Source organism: Panicum virgatum, chromosome 1N (assembly GCF_016808335.1).
Source record: "Panicum virgatum strain AP13 chromosome 1N, P.virgatum_v5, whole genome shotgun sequence".
In the NCBI taxonomy this organism is placed as follows: Eukaryota; Viridiplantae; Streptophyta; class Magnoliopsida; order Poales; family Poaceae; genus Panicum; species Panicum virgatum.
This window is the reverse complement of record NC_053145.1, coordinates 32,270,020-32,287,449: the sequence shown is the minus strand read 5'-3', so window position 1 is coordinate 32,287,449 and position 17,430 is coordinate 32,270,020. Positions and strand designations below refer to the sequence as shown.

Below are 17,430 nucleotides of genomic sequence, written 5' to 3'. Positions count from 1 at the left end.
AATGTGCACATTCAATCGTGCCATCTCTTCCTGCAGATGGGCATCCTTGGGTCCATAAGATTTCCGGCTTAAGGCATCAGCTACCACATTAGCTTTACTAGGGAGGTAATGGATTTCCACATTATAATCTTTAACCAGTTCTAACCATCTTCTTTGCCTGAGATTCAGGTCTGGTTGGGTAAAGATATACTTCAGGCTCTTATGATCCGTGTATATCTCACACTTGTTTCCAATCAGGTAGTGTCTCCAAATCTTGAGGGCATGCACCACGGCTGCAAACTCCAAATTATGTGTTGGGTAGTTCTGCTCATGAGGCCTGAGTTGGCGGGAAGCATACGCAACAACTTTCCCGTCTTGCATCAGTACACACCCTAATCCTTGTCGGGATGCATCACAATAAATGACAAAATACCGATGAATGTCCGGTAGGGTTAGTACTGGAGCGGTTATCAACCTTCGCTTCAATTACTGAAAACTCCTTTCGCAGGATTCTGTCCAGATGAACTTCTTTTCCTTCTTAAGTAGTTCTGTCATGGGCCGGGCTATCTTGGAGAATCCCTCGATAAACCTTCGATAATACTCAGCTAATCCAAGAAAGCTTCTGATTTCACTAACATTAGTTGGTTGCTGCCAATTGGAAACCGCTTTGACTTTCTCAGGTCGACTGCTACTCCTTCTGCGGTCAGAATATGTCCAAGAAAAGCCACTTTCTCTAGCCAAAACTCACACTTGCTGAATTTTGCATAGAGTTTGTTTGCTCTCAACTTTTCCAAAACTACCCTCAGATGTTGCTCGTGTTCCTGGACACTCTTGGAGTAAATAAGTATGTCGTCGATAAAGACTACAACAAACTTATCTAACTCGTCCATAAACACTTTGTTCATGAGGTTCATGAAATAAGCAGGTGCATTAGTTAGTCCAAAAGACATTACAGTGAACTCAAACTGCCCATAACGGGTGACAAAAGCTGTCTTTGGGATGTCGCTTTTTCTAATCTTGAGCTGAAAATATCCTGACCTCAGATCGATCTTGGAGAAGTACTTGGCTCCTTTTAGTTGATCGAAAAGGTCATCAATCTTGGGGAGGGGGTACTTATTCTTGTTGGTAACTTCGTTCAGTGCCCAGTAATCTACACAACCTCATACTCCCATCCTTCTTCTTGACAAATAGGACTGGGGCTCCCCAAGGCGACGAGCTTGGCCTGATGAAGCCAATTCATTGTAGTTCTTCTAGTTGCTTCTTTAGTTCTGCCAATTCAGAGGATGCCATCGTATAGAGTCTCTTGGCTATAGGAGAGGTTCCAGGGACAAGATCGATGGCAAACTCTATATCCCTATCTGGTGGCATTCTGGGAAGTTCTTCAGGGAAAACATCTGGGTATTCGTTTACTACTGGGACTTTTTCCAGGGACTTAGCTTCCATGCTAAAAACCATTGGGTCTGGTCCATTTCCCCAGGTATGGCAGGTCACTCATACTCCTTCCAGGTTTGTTAGGTGTACCACCTTGTCAGTACAACCTATGAGACCATTGTGTCGGCTTACCCAGTCCATTCCAAGGATCACGTCTATTCCCTTAGACTTAAGTACTACTAGGTCTGCTAGAAATTCTACCCCACTTAAATTGATCCTTACCCGTAGACAACCTAGTTGACACTTGATGTCACCTCCAGGCGTCTGGGTTAATAGGGGTGTTTTTAGTAGTACTGTAGGTATATTGTGCTTTTCCACAAAACTTGAGGATATGAACGAGTGTGATGCTCCAGAATCAAATAATACCGTTGCAAGAGCTGAGCTGACTAGGTACTCACCAAGCACTACGCCCTGAGCTCCTTGAGCCTCCTGCGTGTTGATGTGGTTGACGCGGGCTCGTCCAAATGACTGCTGGGGCTGCCTCATCTGCTGACTGTTGTTGTTGGTGTTGTTGTTGTTGCGGATGGGCACTCGGTTGGCACCTGACAGAACTGGCCTTGGTCCATTCACCGTGTTGGAGAAGGCTGATGTAGCAGTCTTGTTCTTGGCATATGGGTAGTTGGCAATGAAATGCCATGTCTCACGGCAGTTGAAACAGGCCCTAGCATTGTTGTTGTTGGTGGTGACCTGGCTTGCATTACTCTGCGGGGCCTTCATGGTGTTCTGGCTCCTGAACTGTGTGTTAGAGGCCTGTGGGCCGGTCACCTGAGACTGGTTCCTATACTATATTAGGGCCTGATATCTTGGTGCCATATAGCTAGAATTCCTTGGTTTTTGGAAGCGGTCCTGCTGGCGGGCCTTGCTTTCCAGGAACTTGCGCTTGTTATCCTTTCTTTCTTCCGCTTTGGCCCTTTCTGTGAGAATGGCCTTGTTCATCAGAGTGTTGAAGTCCGGGTAGATCTGAGGGGTAAGCAGGGTCCAGAGTTCTAGGTTCAAGCCCTTCTTGAACATGTCCTGCTTCTTTTCATCATCGTCCACTTCCTCTGGTGCATATCGGGCCAGCTCCATGAACTGGTGGGTGTATTCTTCTACTAACATGCTTCCTTGCTGCAGTGCTCGGAACTCATCCACCTTGCACTTCATGGTGGCTGAGGGGATATGGTAGCGGTGGAACTCCTTCACAAATTCCTTCTACGTGATGGTGGAGGCATCTTCGGCAGCGGCACAGTAATTCTCCCACCAGGCTAAGGCAGTTCCAGTGAGTTGGTGAGCTGCCAGGAGAACTTTGTCTCGATCTTGACATTCGAACGGCTCGAGCTTCCTCTAGATCACACGCAGCCAGTCGTCTGCATCCAAGGGGTTGCTGGATCCGGCAAAGGTGGGCGGCTTGGTCCTCAGAAAAGCTATCAGCTTGTCATTCATGGTCTGCTCTCGTGGCCGCTTGTTAACGAGGGCATTGGCCAGTGTTTCCAGTATGAGGGTCTGGTTGTGTATTATCTGTGCCAGGTCCCCGAGGGGTGGTGGTGGTGGCAGTGGCACTTCTCCTTGATTTTCTCCTCTGTTCTGGCTCACTTCCTGTTCTTCCTGAGGAGTGTTCTGCCCATTAGGCTGTACTCCTGCATCAGCGGTTGCAGGGGTCCAGTTGCGGGAGGTCCTCGTACCGCTTCGGGAAGTCATCTGTAGATTGGGTAGAGTCTTTGTGAGATTGGGATTAGAATTAAGTGATGTTTAAGTTGTTTAATTCGTATTTTTAAAAAGACAGAATCTACCTTCTGCCGGAAAGCACACAAACTAACAACAAGCACACAAACTAGCAAACAACAAGCATACACAACTTTATTACTGCAAGGGAGGGTACAACACGGGGCAAGACTAAAACGTGTACTACACGTTCAGGTACAGGTTCACACTTAAGGTTACAACTTAAACCAAAGGGGCTGGGAGGGTACAACACTAGGGTGGCGTCAGGCATTCTACTTGCGGGGCGAGCCTTCTTCCGGGGCAGAGTGTGCGAGTAGTCCTTGCTCGCCGTCCTCTAGATTTCCATTTTCCAAGGGTTGCGCAGTAGCTTCTCTTTCAACGGCGGCAGTAGACCCTTCAGGGTTCTCGGGTGGGGCTTGTGGGGTTCTCTTGCGCTCCCCATCCTATGACGGGCGTCTCGAGTAGAACATGGACTTCCCCAATTGCCGGGACTAGCATTCCACTTCTGGTCCATTCTTGCATACGCCGGTCCCGTGCTTGACTGAGGCTCTCCTGGGCAACCGCTTCGCTGCTGACCGTGGCTGCGGGTCTTGCCTCGGCTTGGGCTACCCGGATCTGTTGCAGTCTTGCCGCGTGCTCTGCTTGCTCGGCTCGATGGGTCTGCTCCCTCAGGATGATGGCTTGCTCGTCAAAGAGTTGGTCCATGGAGGCTAAATAGGTAGTCACCTGGTATAGGGGATCTTCTTCATGGCGGCGCCGTTCCAGGCTTCTCATACGAGCTTCACAAACAGGGGTTCTGATGGCCAGCGGGAAGAACCTCATTGGTGTGGGGGCGAGGTGTCTTTCAAAAATTCGGCATAGATAACGGAGCATCTTCCTGACGGCCAAGGGATAGGTGTCTTGGTGCCTAAACCCTGTGGCAGTCACTCGCTATGGCTGGATGTCGGGGTAGCAGTCACTTCTGGCGATGACCAGGATCACCCTGTAGCGGAGGGTACCATGGTGCTCGTACTCTCTGTTGTAGTACCTTGGGCATTCCGTAACGCCAAGGCTTTCCAGAGCATTGATCAAGAGGCTGGGGAAGCTAGGTGTAGCTTGGCAATTGCCCTGGGTCCATCCTTCCTCAGCCATCTGAAAACAAAGACAAGGTGAACAAGCTTGCACAAATATTTGGGTACAAAGGGGATAGATGGTACTTATTATTACAACATGATGGGATACAGATTCCATGGATACACGATTATTAGGATAGAGGCTCTAGCTTAGGTGTGCTACTCTCCTCTCATGGGGACTCTTCCTCGATACGGATAGGGCGTTTCTTTGGTGGAAGACACTGCTCCATCACATCATCTTCGGTCTGAGTACCCCTATCCCAATGGGTTTCTTCAGGTTCTTCTTCTATCCATCCTCCTACTCCTCTGTGAGCCTCGTGTTCTTGCCATTGGGCTTGGAGAGTGGCTAGGGAATACTTGGCTCGCACGGCTCTGGTCCATTGTTCCTCCATTTTTTGGATTGCCTTTTCTGCCCTGCGGATTTGGTGATTCAGTTGTTCTGCCTATTCGCGGTAGAGTTCATCCAGGCCGGTGAGGTAGATGGATAGGTGGGAGACCGTATCTTCTAGGTCTTCTTCTTCTCTCCCGAGTCCTCGTATTCAGGCAATCCATGAGCGTCCTCTTCCTTCAGTAGGCGGGAAAAATCCCATAGGAGTCCGCTGAAGATGATGCTTGTAGACCACACGCAGGTGTCGCAGGGCTTTACGGGCGGTTTTTCGGTAAGTGTCTGGGAAGCGAAAGCTGGTGGTGGAGATGAACCAAGGGTCCACGTTAGGGCAGCGGGTGCTTTTTCCCACGAAGATCATCATGTCTCATCGAAGAGTGCCCCTGGAGTCGTACTCCCGGTAGACATATTCTGGTGGGTCCACAACTCCGACGCGTTCCAGGCTGAGTAGCAATAACTTAGGAAGGCCGGGCTCTACGTGGCAGATTCCGCCACTCCATCCATTGTCAGCCATCTAGAACAGGGCAAGAATTAGCAGTGAGTGTATGAGTGGAAAAAGGATTAAGCAAGAAAAATCCTAATGTGGGAAGGCTCGAAAAAGGGGTCCTAGGGTCACGTCCTACGGCCAACCTGTGGCTCTGATACCATTTGAAGCGTCACCTCATAAGAGAAGACTTCAAAGTGATACAGTATCCATCCCAAAAGGTTGATAACACTTTTATTACATCAGATGGTATATCACCGTACAACTCTACACGGAAGTGGGCAGTGAAGCGCCACTATCGCGAGGATAACCACTAACACCCACACAATGATATTAACTACAAAGAGGGGGTCATCAGAGTCTTGCACCATACGGAACTTCCTGCGAGTGACCCTATCCACAGGCAAGGTTGGGTGCAGGACGGAACCTCTACTCAATGTCTTCGAGAACGAAGTCTGGATCTTCCTCTGTAAAAATTAAGAATGGGGTGAGTACAAACGTACTCAGCAAGTCCAACCACACCCATGGAGGGGGTATAAATAGAATATAATGCACAAGGTAAATCAAGGTTAAGGCTAGGGTTTTATTTGCGAAAAGCTAATTTTTATGCAGTGGTTCATTTGAAAGAAAGCATTTTCAAAGCGAGTTTTCTTGTACCGAGTAACACATAGTGTTGATCCACACAGGATCCAAGTTTTAAGTTGCTATAGGACTCCTCATCCGCCGTAGCACAAGGCATAGTTGCCGGACATTTTTCCAAAAATACTCACGCCAACCCGTCCATTCCCAGAAGAAACACTAGTTATGTGACCACACCGTAACTCGCCCAGTACCGTGGGCACGGTTATTCGAATAGATTTTAACTCTGCAGAGGTGTGCAACTTTACCCACAAGCGGGGTACCACAACTTGATCACCTTAGTGTCAGTGCAGATCCCAACAAAGCCTTTACCCACCTTAGCTATACCTGACTAGCCATCACGGGATCCACCAAGGGGTCATTTACCTATCACAGAGGTTTTAACCGGGGCATAAGTCACACAGAGCTAATCCTTTCTCCTTGATCACCCGTTGCTCTCAGCTCTCCTAATGGCTATCAGACTTACTAGTGGAGTTTATGCTAAGCCGTTGCCCATATAGCGGTCGAGTGGTTTGCACGATAGTGGAGTTAGGTGAGATGACACACCAACTCGGTCCTTAGTTGTGACAAGATGAATATCTCCCTTCCTTGCTCAACCACGCAGGTACGAGCACACTGTTCGGCAATTCACACAGAAATGCCATCCATCCCGTCTAAACTTTTCTTTCGAAAATCTCCCATTTTTCCCTTCCCACACACTCACACCGTTTCTTTGTATAAAACAAGTTGTATCGTGTTTAAGGTCCTAAGCATTCTAGCATCGATTAACATCCAAACAGATCACATTCAGACATTAATCTAGGTGGTCAAGGAATGGTTATAACAAATCAAGAGGTGGCTATCCAACCATGTTTTCAGCAGGCAAAACATATGCAGTTTTGTAAAAACAGGCCAATGGGTTGTATTTATAAAACTAGGACAAAACATGCATCAAAGGATGTGATTGAACTTGCCGTCTTCAAAGCCTTCCGGGAAGTCCTGATCAAGGTACTGTCCTTCGGGTTTGGGGTCATGGAACTAGCCCTCATTCACTTGCTCGCAGTACTGCTCGTCGATGGGTTCTCCCTCGTTCACACCGTCATCTATGACGCACACAAGCAAGCACACAATCAGAAAAAAGAAATAAAGGTTTTATCGTTGAGCTCGATTCGGAAACAATTAAGATATGGAGGTAGGAGTAATATTTTTGGGTGGTTTCCTAATGGCATGGCCAAAATTATAATTGAAATGGCGTGGTAAAGTTTCAGGTCGATCGGAGGATTTTTGGCGCATGAAATGATATGTTAAAGGAGTGGTTAGGGTCTAAACCGGGTTTCAAGGGCCTATTTGCAAATACTTTTGGGAGAGGAAAGGTCCTTATTGGAATTTTTGAAAATATCCAGGCCATATTAGAAGGGCAGGGGCCTAGGTGCAAATGTTTTGTAAAGTGGAGGGGTCATCTCTTTAAATAGGGAGGACAGGGAGGGTTTCTTTGAAAAAGGACTGGAGAGAGGTGGGAGGTTTCTTAACAGAAAAGGAGAAAAGCGAGGGGGCTTTGGACAAAATAGCCCTTTCTTCTTCCTCCCGTTCTCTCCCTCGACAGAACAGAGGAGGGGGATGAAGGGGGGGGCACCCCTGGGATCCGGCTCTCCGGAGCACGGCGGCAGCCGAGAAGAGGGGGAAAAGGGAGAGGAGGCCGAGGGGGTCCGATTCCCCTACTCACCTTGGGCTATGGTGGTCCATGGAGGGCGGGCGACGGTGGCGGGCAGAGGTGGCCGGCTATGGCCGTGGCGGCGGCGCTGCAGACTTGGGGAGGGGGCAAGCGGTGGTGAGGGCGGTTGTTGTGGAGGAGAGCTGCGCGCAGGGCCCATTTATAAGCGGGGAGAGGCGGCGGAGCGCGGTGGAGGACGGCCGGTGAGCTCGGCGGCCATTAGTGGTGCTTGGACTCGTCGGGTCGCCGCGGAGCGGCAGCGCGATTTGCGGCGGTGGTGCAGACGATGGGACGGCTCGGGCAGAGGCCGAGCGGCGCGCCAGGCATCCCGGCCGCGTGGTGCGTGTGGGCGCACAGGCACACGCGCGTGCACCGCGTGGGGGGTGCTGTGCTCTGCTCTGTGCTTGTCCGTGCGTGTGTCGTGTGCATCGCGTGGAGGAAGCTCGGCGAGGGGGACCTGGCTTGGCGAGGGTGCACATGGTGTGGAGCAGCAGCGCTACTGGAGCATGCTGTTGCCGCGGCCTGCGCTCATGGAGAGCTTGCGCGTGGTGGTGTTGCACCTAGCTAGGAGGCAACTGAACTTTGTGTGATGCTTTGCATGCGAGTGTGCTGCTTGCTTACTGGCTTTTATGTGCAACGATACAATATGGAGATAGAGAAAGAAGAGATTAGAAAAGAAAATTGATTAGCTGGAGTGGATGCGGGGAAGAAGAAATTTATGAGGTTTAATCCACAGATGGATTGGATGCAAGGGGAGAAAAAGAAAAGGGGAAAGAAAAGAGAAAAAGAGAGATGCTGGCGGGATTCGCGGCGACGGTCGCTTGCGACTTCGGCGCAAAGCGACGTGCACGCAGAACTAGGAAAAGGAATGGTGATGGATCCTGATGTTGGACGGCAGATTGTTGGGAAGAGATTTCGGGAGATTGGAAGCTCGGACGGAAAAAGATATTGAATGATTTGAGCTTAGAGACGAAAAAGATTTGAAAAATTTTTTTAGCGCGTGATTTAATTTGGTGAATTTTTTTTGGGATGTTACAGAAAGTATACAAGCACGAAGCATATCTTCCAAAGTTTGAATGGTTCGCTCTGACTGGCCATCTGTCTGGGGATGAAAAGCCACACTAAGTGAAAGCTTTGTACCCAAAGCATCATGCAAACTTTGCCAAAATTTGGAGACAAACTTAGAATCCCTATATGAAACAATAGATTTAGGCACGCCATGTAGCCTTACAACTTCCTTCAAGTATAAAGGGACCCACTCTTGAGCTGAATTAGTTGTCTTCATTGGAATAAAGTGAGCGGACTTTGTAAGCCTATCAACAACCACCCATATAGCATCCTTACCTCGAGGTGAGCGAGGTAACCCAACTACAAAATCCATGGTAATATGCTCCCACTTCCACTCTAGTATTTGCAAAGGCTGCAATAAACCTGCAGGTCTCTTGTGCTCAGCTTTTACCTGCTGACAAACACCACAAGATGCTACATACTTAGCAACATCAAGTTTCATCCTTTTCCACCAGAAGCTAAGCTTGAGATCTCTATACATCTTAGTCTCACCAGGACGAATGGTATATGGGGTCCGATGGGCCTCTATTAATATATCCATCTTTGCATCTGACTTCTATGGTACACAAAGACGTCCTCTAAAGCATACAACATCATGCTCATCAATACTAAATTCCTGAGGCCTTCCATCGGCGATCCTCTTGCGAACCTCCTGAATCAAGCGATCATGTTGTTGTGCCTCATGCACCCGCTCAAGTATGGGTGACTGAATAAGCAACTGGGCTTCCTTGCGTACAGTGCCTGCATAGCAAAATGAGACACCCAAATGCTCCAAATCTATTACCAAGGGCATTGCTATCTTAGGAACACCTATCCTGCTAAGAGCATCTGCCACAACATTAGCCTTTCCAGGGTGATATTGTATTGTCAAATCATAATCACTTATCTACTCAAGCTATCTACACTGCCTTAAATTCAACTCTTTCTGAGTAAAGATATACTTGAGGCACTTATGATCAGTAAAAATATCACAAGACTCCCCATAAAGATAATGTCTCCATGACTTAAGAGCAAAGACCACTGATGCCAACTCTAAATCATGGGTAGGATAGTTCCTTTCATGTTTCTTCAATTGTCGAGAAGCATAAGCAATAACCTTGCCATCCTGCATCAATACACAACCAAGAACAATACGGGAAGCATCCGTATACACCATTGTAAGGATCACCGGGGTGTCCGACCCTAGAGGGGGAGGGGGTGAATAGGGTCGCTAATCGCTTTTCTATCCTAGGGCTCAATCTAATTGCATAAGATAAACCTAACACGTCCTACACATGCTAGTTATGACTAAGGTTTATCTATGCAACTCTCTACTTACCCCTAAAAACTTGCAACCTATAGCCAATCCTAATCAAACTAACTAGGAAAGTAAAGGCACACAAGAAAGAGTAAATGCGGAAACGTAATAAGGTAAGTAAAGAGGTAAGTGCAAGAGGGATGCAAACTCCCGAGTAGACACGGTCATGTAACGTGGTTCGGCACAAACGCCTACGTCCACGGGACACCGAGGCTCTTCCGATCACCGTCTTGCACTACGCCACCAAGGCGATGCCGGCAAGCAAAGGCAAGTGCACACAAGACACCGAGTCTAGTGCACCGCCACCGTCTCTCTCGGTCACCCGGCCGAAATCCACTACGGAGCTTCTCCACCAAGGAGGGGGCCTCCTCTTCCCCCGCACAAAGTGTCGTTGCCACTCCACACCAAGACGGAGGGTCACACGACGGATCACAAGTTGCTTGCCGCAGCAAGACTTCTCTCAAGGGAGCTCTCGCAAGAACTAATCCCTAAACAAGCACTAAGCACTCTCACAGGTGTGCTTAAGCCTATATGATGTACAATGAAGCTCTATGGTGGTTGGAGATGTTCTTGGGTGTGTTTGGGATGTTCAGCAACTCTAGCACACTTCAAATGGACGGGGTGAGGTGTATATATAGGCCACCAAGTCTTGTAGCCGTTGCTCCAACGGTCAGCTGTAAATCTGCGTATCACCGGAAGAACCGATGCCTCTTTGTGGGGTAGCGTCGGTTCATCCGGTCACTCACAACATGAAGTAGCCGTTGAAGTCCTGACAGCTGACGCAGAGACCACCGGTTGAACCGATGCAATGCACCGATGCCTCACCGGTTCAACCGGTGCTGAAAGAATCTTCTCCTGGACGCTGACGTCATTACACCGGTGGTATGCACCGATGCACTGTCGGTTGAACCGGTGCTGAAGAAACTTCTTCTGGGCACTTGACATCGTCTGTGGTACAAAGGACGGCCATTGCACCGATGCCCTATTTTGGACCGTCGGTTCAACCGGTGCCTATAGGCTGACTTGGCTTCGATTCCCTTCTGCACCAAAGTATCGTGGCGTCGGTTCTTCCGACTACCACCGGATGCTCCGATGCCCTGGCGTCGGTTCTTCCGGTGCTCCTGAATCGAAGAGCTTTCAGGGCGCTGCCCTGAGACCCGCGAGGGGCGGCTCCCCCTCGACCCCCATCCGCTAACCGGGTGGCCCTTCGGGCCTTGCTACGCCTCTCTTCTCTTTGTCATCACTTGAACCTAAAAGCCTGAGAATAGTCATCTTAACAATCACATTAGTCCAAGTGTTGTGTGTGTCATCAATCGCCAAAACATTATATTGAAATATGGCATGAGAGGCCATTTTCGCTACAACCATGAAGCGCTTACCACTCTCAGGTAGAACAAGTATAGGAGCATTCACCAACTTATCCTTCAGAGTTTTGAAACTAGCCCCACAATCAATATTCCAAACAAAAGGAACACCCTTCTCAGTAAGTCCGGTCATTGGCTTTGCAATACTAGAGAAATCTCGTACAAAACGCCGATAATTAGTAGGCCTCTGCCACTTAACAACAAATCAACATTCTTCGGGTCTACTGTAATACCATTTTGATTGATGACATGACCAAGAAAACTCACTTCAGAAAAGCCAGAAAGCACACTTCTTTAGTTTGGCATTAAACTTATTTTTTCGAAGAGCATCCAAGACAAGACTAAGATGACGCTCATGTTCATCCTCTGACTTGGAGTAGATCAAAATATCATCAATAAATACAACAACAAAGTCATCCAAGTACTCATGTAGCATCCTATTCATCACTTCCATGAACACAGCAGGAATATTCATTAGTCCAAAAAGACATAACAACATACTCAAAATGCCCGTACCTTGTGCTAAAAGCTGTCTTCTCAATATCTTCCTCCTTAATCCTTATCTGATGATAACCAGATTGCAAATCGATCTTAGAGAAGACCTTAGCACCCCTCAATTGATCAAAGAGGGCATCAATTCGAGGTAGAGGGTACTTATTCTTGATGGTCACTTGATTAAGAGCACGATAGTCAACACATAGCCTTTTAGTGCCATCCTTCTTCTCAACAAACAGCACTGGAAACGCCCAAGACGACTTACTAGGTCTTATGAATCCTTTAGCAAGAAGGTCATCTAACTGCTTCTTCAATTCCACATGCTCTATTGGAGCCATCTTATATGGTGTCCTATAGATAGGTTTTGTGCCAGGAAGTAATTTAATCTCAAAAACAGCATCACGCTCAGTAGGTATGCCTGGTAGATCATTAGGAAAAACATCCGGATAATGACATACCACTGGGATATTTTCCACTTGTAAGGCCACCTCAGTACCATCGACCATAGCCAAAAGAATACCTGACTTCCTTGTCCAGCGATCTGGGAACATTTGGGACAACAAAGATAGAGAGTACTTCATAGCACTCCCCTGAAAGATCACCTCCCTACCCGAAGGTACTTGTAAAGAAACTGTTTTCCAGAAACAGGAGATAATTGCTTGATACTGAGAAAGCCAATCCATACCAAGAATAACATCAAATGACTATAAAGGAATCACCACCAAATTAGCAACAAATACCTCATCAGCAAGAACAATAGAACAACAAGGGCAAACAGAACAACTTGATATAGGACCTCTAGCCGAACTAACAAGAACAGGCTGACTAATCTTCTGCATCGATAGACTAGCACGAACTACAAAACCCTCTGAGACAAATGAGAAGCTAGCGCCAGAGTCGAAAGGAACACTTGCATCAAATGAATCAACTGAAATAATACCTGTCACCACGTCTCCACGTTCCCTGTCATCAGTAGAGGGCATAGAATACATCCTCGAAACACCCGTAGAGGAAGAACCTGGGTTATGGCCACTAGGTGTACCCCAAGGCATAAGAGGAACTGGAGGAACAGTAGCCTGAGGCTGTCGAAAAGCCCCAGGCTCCAGCAACGGAGGAGTACTCGACGTAGTCGGAGGCACCATCAAGTACTGAAGATACACTGGTGCTGGCAGGTACTGTTCAGTGGGTAGCATGGGAAGCTGCTGATGTGCAGAGGGTGTAGCAGCCATCATACAACAATCCTCAAGTGGATCCTTGCCTAATATCGGAATCTAGCACATGCATCTAGGGCTAGAAGTTATAATTTACATATTCTACAGTATATAGGATGTTACCTAGGGTTTGGCCTTGAAGAAAAACTGAGAGGTAAAGAAGACGAACTCATGGACGAAAGTTAGACGATAGGAAACTCACCTACAAGGCTTGCTGTCCCCTTGGCTAATCCCTTCTTCTCCTCTCTACTGATCTGTCTCCCTCAAAATCTCCTATGCAACAGGGATAGGTAGGAGGCAAGGAGTCGGTCTGGGGAAAAGAAAGGAATGCAGGGGAAACGTCGAGGAAAAGGAAGGGACAGAACCACTTAAACAAAAAAATCATAACTTAGTGACCCTAATTCCAAATTATGCATATTAGTAGTCAATTGGATTGCATTCGACGAGCTCTTCGCATCCATGTTGTCCGATTGTTCATCTGAGCAATGGATCAAAAAGTCAACTTTTGGCTCTCTTAGCATGCCCGGTCAACCAATTAGAATTTTTTCGTATTCCGATTTGCAAAGCGTATTTTTACACTTTATATTTTTTTTCCGGATGTTACACAACCAGAAGTACTTGGAAGACTACTCGACGTACTCGAAGGAAAGTCTAGGGACAACCAGAAGGAGGTTCTGACTACCTGAAGTACTCAAAGACGCCACGCCAAGTACACGACGCCTGCAGGACTCGGCTACAAAGAGCTCGACGGCTTGTCAGACCTGGGGTAGCGGGACTGCTTATAAGTATAGAATATTCTAGAGTAAGGGATAGCATATGGATATACCTTACCTCTCTTGTAACTACCCGAATAGGCGTAGAACTAGCTGCTGTACAAGTAAACTACCCGTCCATGTTGTAGTAGGACTCCGACAATACTCAGCTAGGACTTTCCATGTAACCCTGTCCCCCCAGATATATAAGGGCGGGCAGGGACCCCCTCAAAACACATCAACACCTAAGGCAATACAAGCAACCACACAGGACGTAGGGTATTATGCATCTCGTGACCCGAACCTGTCTAAATCCTTGTGTTTCTTGCACCGTCGAGTTTCAGAGCTAGTTGATCCCTTCCTACAATCATACTGCTAAGGGTATCCTTGAGAAGGCTTGGTGGTATACACCGACACTCCAGGCACCCATAGTCGCATTCCAGGCAAAACAAAAGTGAACACACGATTAAATACATAGAAGATTACAATTTTGGTGTGTCACTTACAGAGAGGGCCCACAAATCAGAGAAAACGAGCGGGCCAAGGAAAATGCACCTCGTGGATAAGATCAGGGGCCACATGTCAGCGTCTCGGAATAGGATAAGGACGAACGGCTAACACGTGGGGCCGACTGACCCCTAGGGTCGGCCACACCTAGACAACCTTCCGTCCAGGTGCACTTCGACGTGGCGTGCCCCTAGTCCTCCTGACCACTGTTGACGGTCGTTAAGTACCATTTCTGACCGTCAACTAGATTCATGAATAACAGAAAACTATACACCTTACCTACATTTATGCTTCACTAACCTAGTTCCATAGTTATTTTGGAGTTTATATGGTTTCAGAGGAGCAAGAGCAAAATAAGAAGAAAACATGACGAAGACACCACGCAACTCTGCAGAAGATCGCAACTGGTGTCACACCCTTACAAAGAGGGCCCACATGTCAAAGAAAACGGGGGCCCAAGGAAGATGCACTAGTGGATAAGGACGAGGATCCACATGTCAGCCAGCATGCAAAGGATAGGACCAAACGGCTGACAGGTGGGGCCGGCCGACACCTAGGGTCGGCCGCACCTAGCAGTGATCCCGTCCAGGTGCACTTCGGGGAGGAGTAGCTGCCAAGGCACCTAATTGCTTTCCATATGTGCATATGGCGGGAACCGACTTCCAAGACTATAAATAGGGCCTCTCCACCCACCTCTCAACACACACACACACACACACCGTTTCACACCCCCCCTCTCTCTCTCTCAAGGCTCTCTCTTGCTCTTAGTTTAGGGTAGTGGAGCTAGGCTAGTTTTCCATTAGCAAATCAAGTCATCCTCAGAGTCGTTGAGCGATCCTCGACTCTCGGTATGGCTTTGTATTCTTTCTATCAGTACTCTATTCATAATATAGAGTTTGATCATGGTTGTTATGCTATCTCGATAGTTTATCAATCCATGCTTATGTTCATCATGAGTTGTGTGATGAGTATGGTTAGGCCAGATGTTCAGGGGTTGGATAACGGTTCGTTGTGCTTTTGGGCTTGCTCTAGTGCTTTGCTTGTCCTTCCGGATGTTGGGAGTCCTGGGGGCACTAGAGTAATGACCTCATACACGAGCATGGTGCTCGGGTATGCGGGATCCACCGGATATGACCGTGCTCCATAGTGTGAAAGGGGTAGATGGCATGAGGTGACAACCATGTCCGTCCGGCGTAACAACAGTTGTTGCGTTTAGCGAAGTCCCCGATGTTCAGGTTTGGTGTAGGAGTTTCGTAAAGAGATAATGGGACTGGATGTTCTCCATTGTGGGACCCTCTCCCCGCTATCCCATTTTCTTGGCGCCTGCAGTCTTAACCATGTTCTAACATAACCTTTGCTTTGAATAGATACACTAGGACAACTAACCTAGCCTAAGCTCCAGCTAACTTAACATAGGATAGTTTAGTTTGTTCTTTCATTCTTTTGTTCTTTCTTTCTTCCTTGGGTGTTTGATGTGTGATCGTGTCACATTACCCTGATTTATCATTTATATCATGGCTTACCCCTGCTAGAGTTTTGCCGATTACTTGAGGAAAGATGTCATGATTAATGTTAAGTATAGTACCTTTGCCACTGCCATCCTTTGGGAAAATATAAATAACGATACCCTTACTCTCCGAGTGAAATGCTACAATGGTATATCCGTGCGCTTGCGGGCCCCATCTGTAACCGTATAGACTATACCACGAGAGTGGCAGTCCTTGGTGCAGTTGTTAGGGATGGGCTTAACACCCCCATTCCTAGTGAACCCCCATTCCTAGTGATTACGCTAAGGAAAGTCAACATGCATTTCTGGCGCAGTTACCGGGAACTAACCCCTCCTGGTGGTGACGTTCAGATATGCCAACAAGCATTTCTGGTGCCGTTGCCGGAGATGGCATGTGAACAAAGTTATTGTGCTGATATTAATCTAGGCTTCGTACTCAAGATATAGTCTTTACTCTTTCAGGCTAATATGACTTTACTGCTTCTTTTATTTTTGATTTGAAACAAGATAGGGGTAGTGTATGACCGGTTTCTCCCTGCCGGAAAACTACACAGAAAATTCAGAGAAGCTTGTAAGAAGGTCACGACCTCGCGTCATTCCTCCTCCCGCTACTCTTCCGGTATAGAAACCCAGTTCAGAGGCACCAACTGTTTGTGAGGCTATGGCTGTGAAGACTCTCCGCGAGTTCTCTGTCCCCTCCACCGCCAATGTGGCTACTGGACCCAATGTCAACTTCGGAGATGTCAACTTCGAACTCAAATCCAGCCTCATCTACATGGTGCAGGCTAGCCCGTTCTGTGGCAAGCCGAATGAGGACGCCAATGCTCATCTGCAAAACTTTCTAGAGCTCTGTGACACCGTAGTGATATGGGGTGTCGCCGCCGATGTTGTCAACCTGAGGTTATTTCCCTTCTCCATGCTGGGCAAAGCAAAATAGTTGTTCTACAAGGAGAAAGACATCGACACTTGGGACAAATGCTCCAAGGCTTTCCTTGCTAAGTTCTTCCCGCTGGGCAAGACGAATGCCCTGCGCGAGAAGATATCAAGTTTCCAGCAGACAGGGATGGAATCCATCCCGGAAGCTTGGGAAAAGTTGCAAGAATATATCACAGCCTATCCTCACCATGGGATGGACGAATGGCTCATCCTCCAAAGCTTCTATAATGGGCTAACAATGACATCTAGAGCCCATATTCATGTTGCTGCTGGGCAAACTTTTCTCGACATGACCATTACAAAAGCCAAGGCTTTGGTTGAGAAAATGGTCTCGAACCAACGGTGGAGCAAAAAATGACTCCAACCCCGGACAAAGGTCATGCATACCATCAAGGAGAGACGGATATAATTGTCGCAAAACTAGACCTCCTAATCAAGAAATTAGGGGAAGAGAGCCAACAACAGATACAGGCTCCCATTTACGCCATGGGTTCGCACTTCATGTGCGAAGTCTGTGGCAACGATGGACACTCGGGGAACAACTACCCCGAGACCCGTGAAGACTGCGCATACCACAACAACAACAACGGGTATCGTCCACCACAAGGAGGCCTAGGGTGGAACCAGCCGCGTCCACCACTCCAGGGAGGTAATAATTATAATTCCAATTTCAATTTGAATTTTAATTCGAACCAACCACCCTTGAGAGAATTAGTGTTAGGCCAGGTTACAATTAATGAAATTATAAATAAAAATCTCTTGGCCAACGATAAAATCCTGGAAAGTTTAAATGTTAAAATTGAAACTTTGTCTTCAACTCTTAAAAATCAGTTAACTTTCAATAAAATGATAGAAACTCAACTTGCACAAAT

General features: G+C 47.6%; 1 non-coding gene across 1 annotated transcript; it reads right to left on the bottom strand.

The window, feature by feature from the left end:
* Positions 1-16,646: 16,646 nt before the first annotated feature.
* LOC120657781 lies at positions 16,647-16,753 on the bottom strand. The gene has a single exon (XR_005668318.1). It is a non-coding gene; the product is annotated as a small nucleolar RNA R71 (small nucleolar RNA).
* Positions 16,754-17,430: the final 677 nt, after the last annotated feature.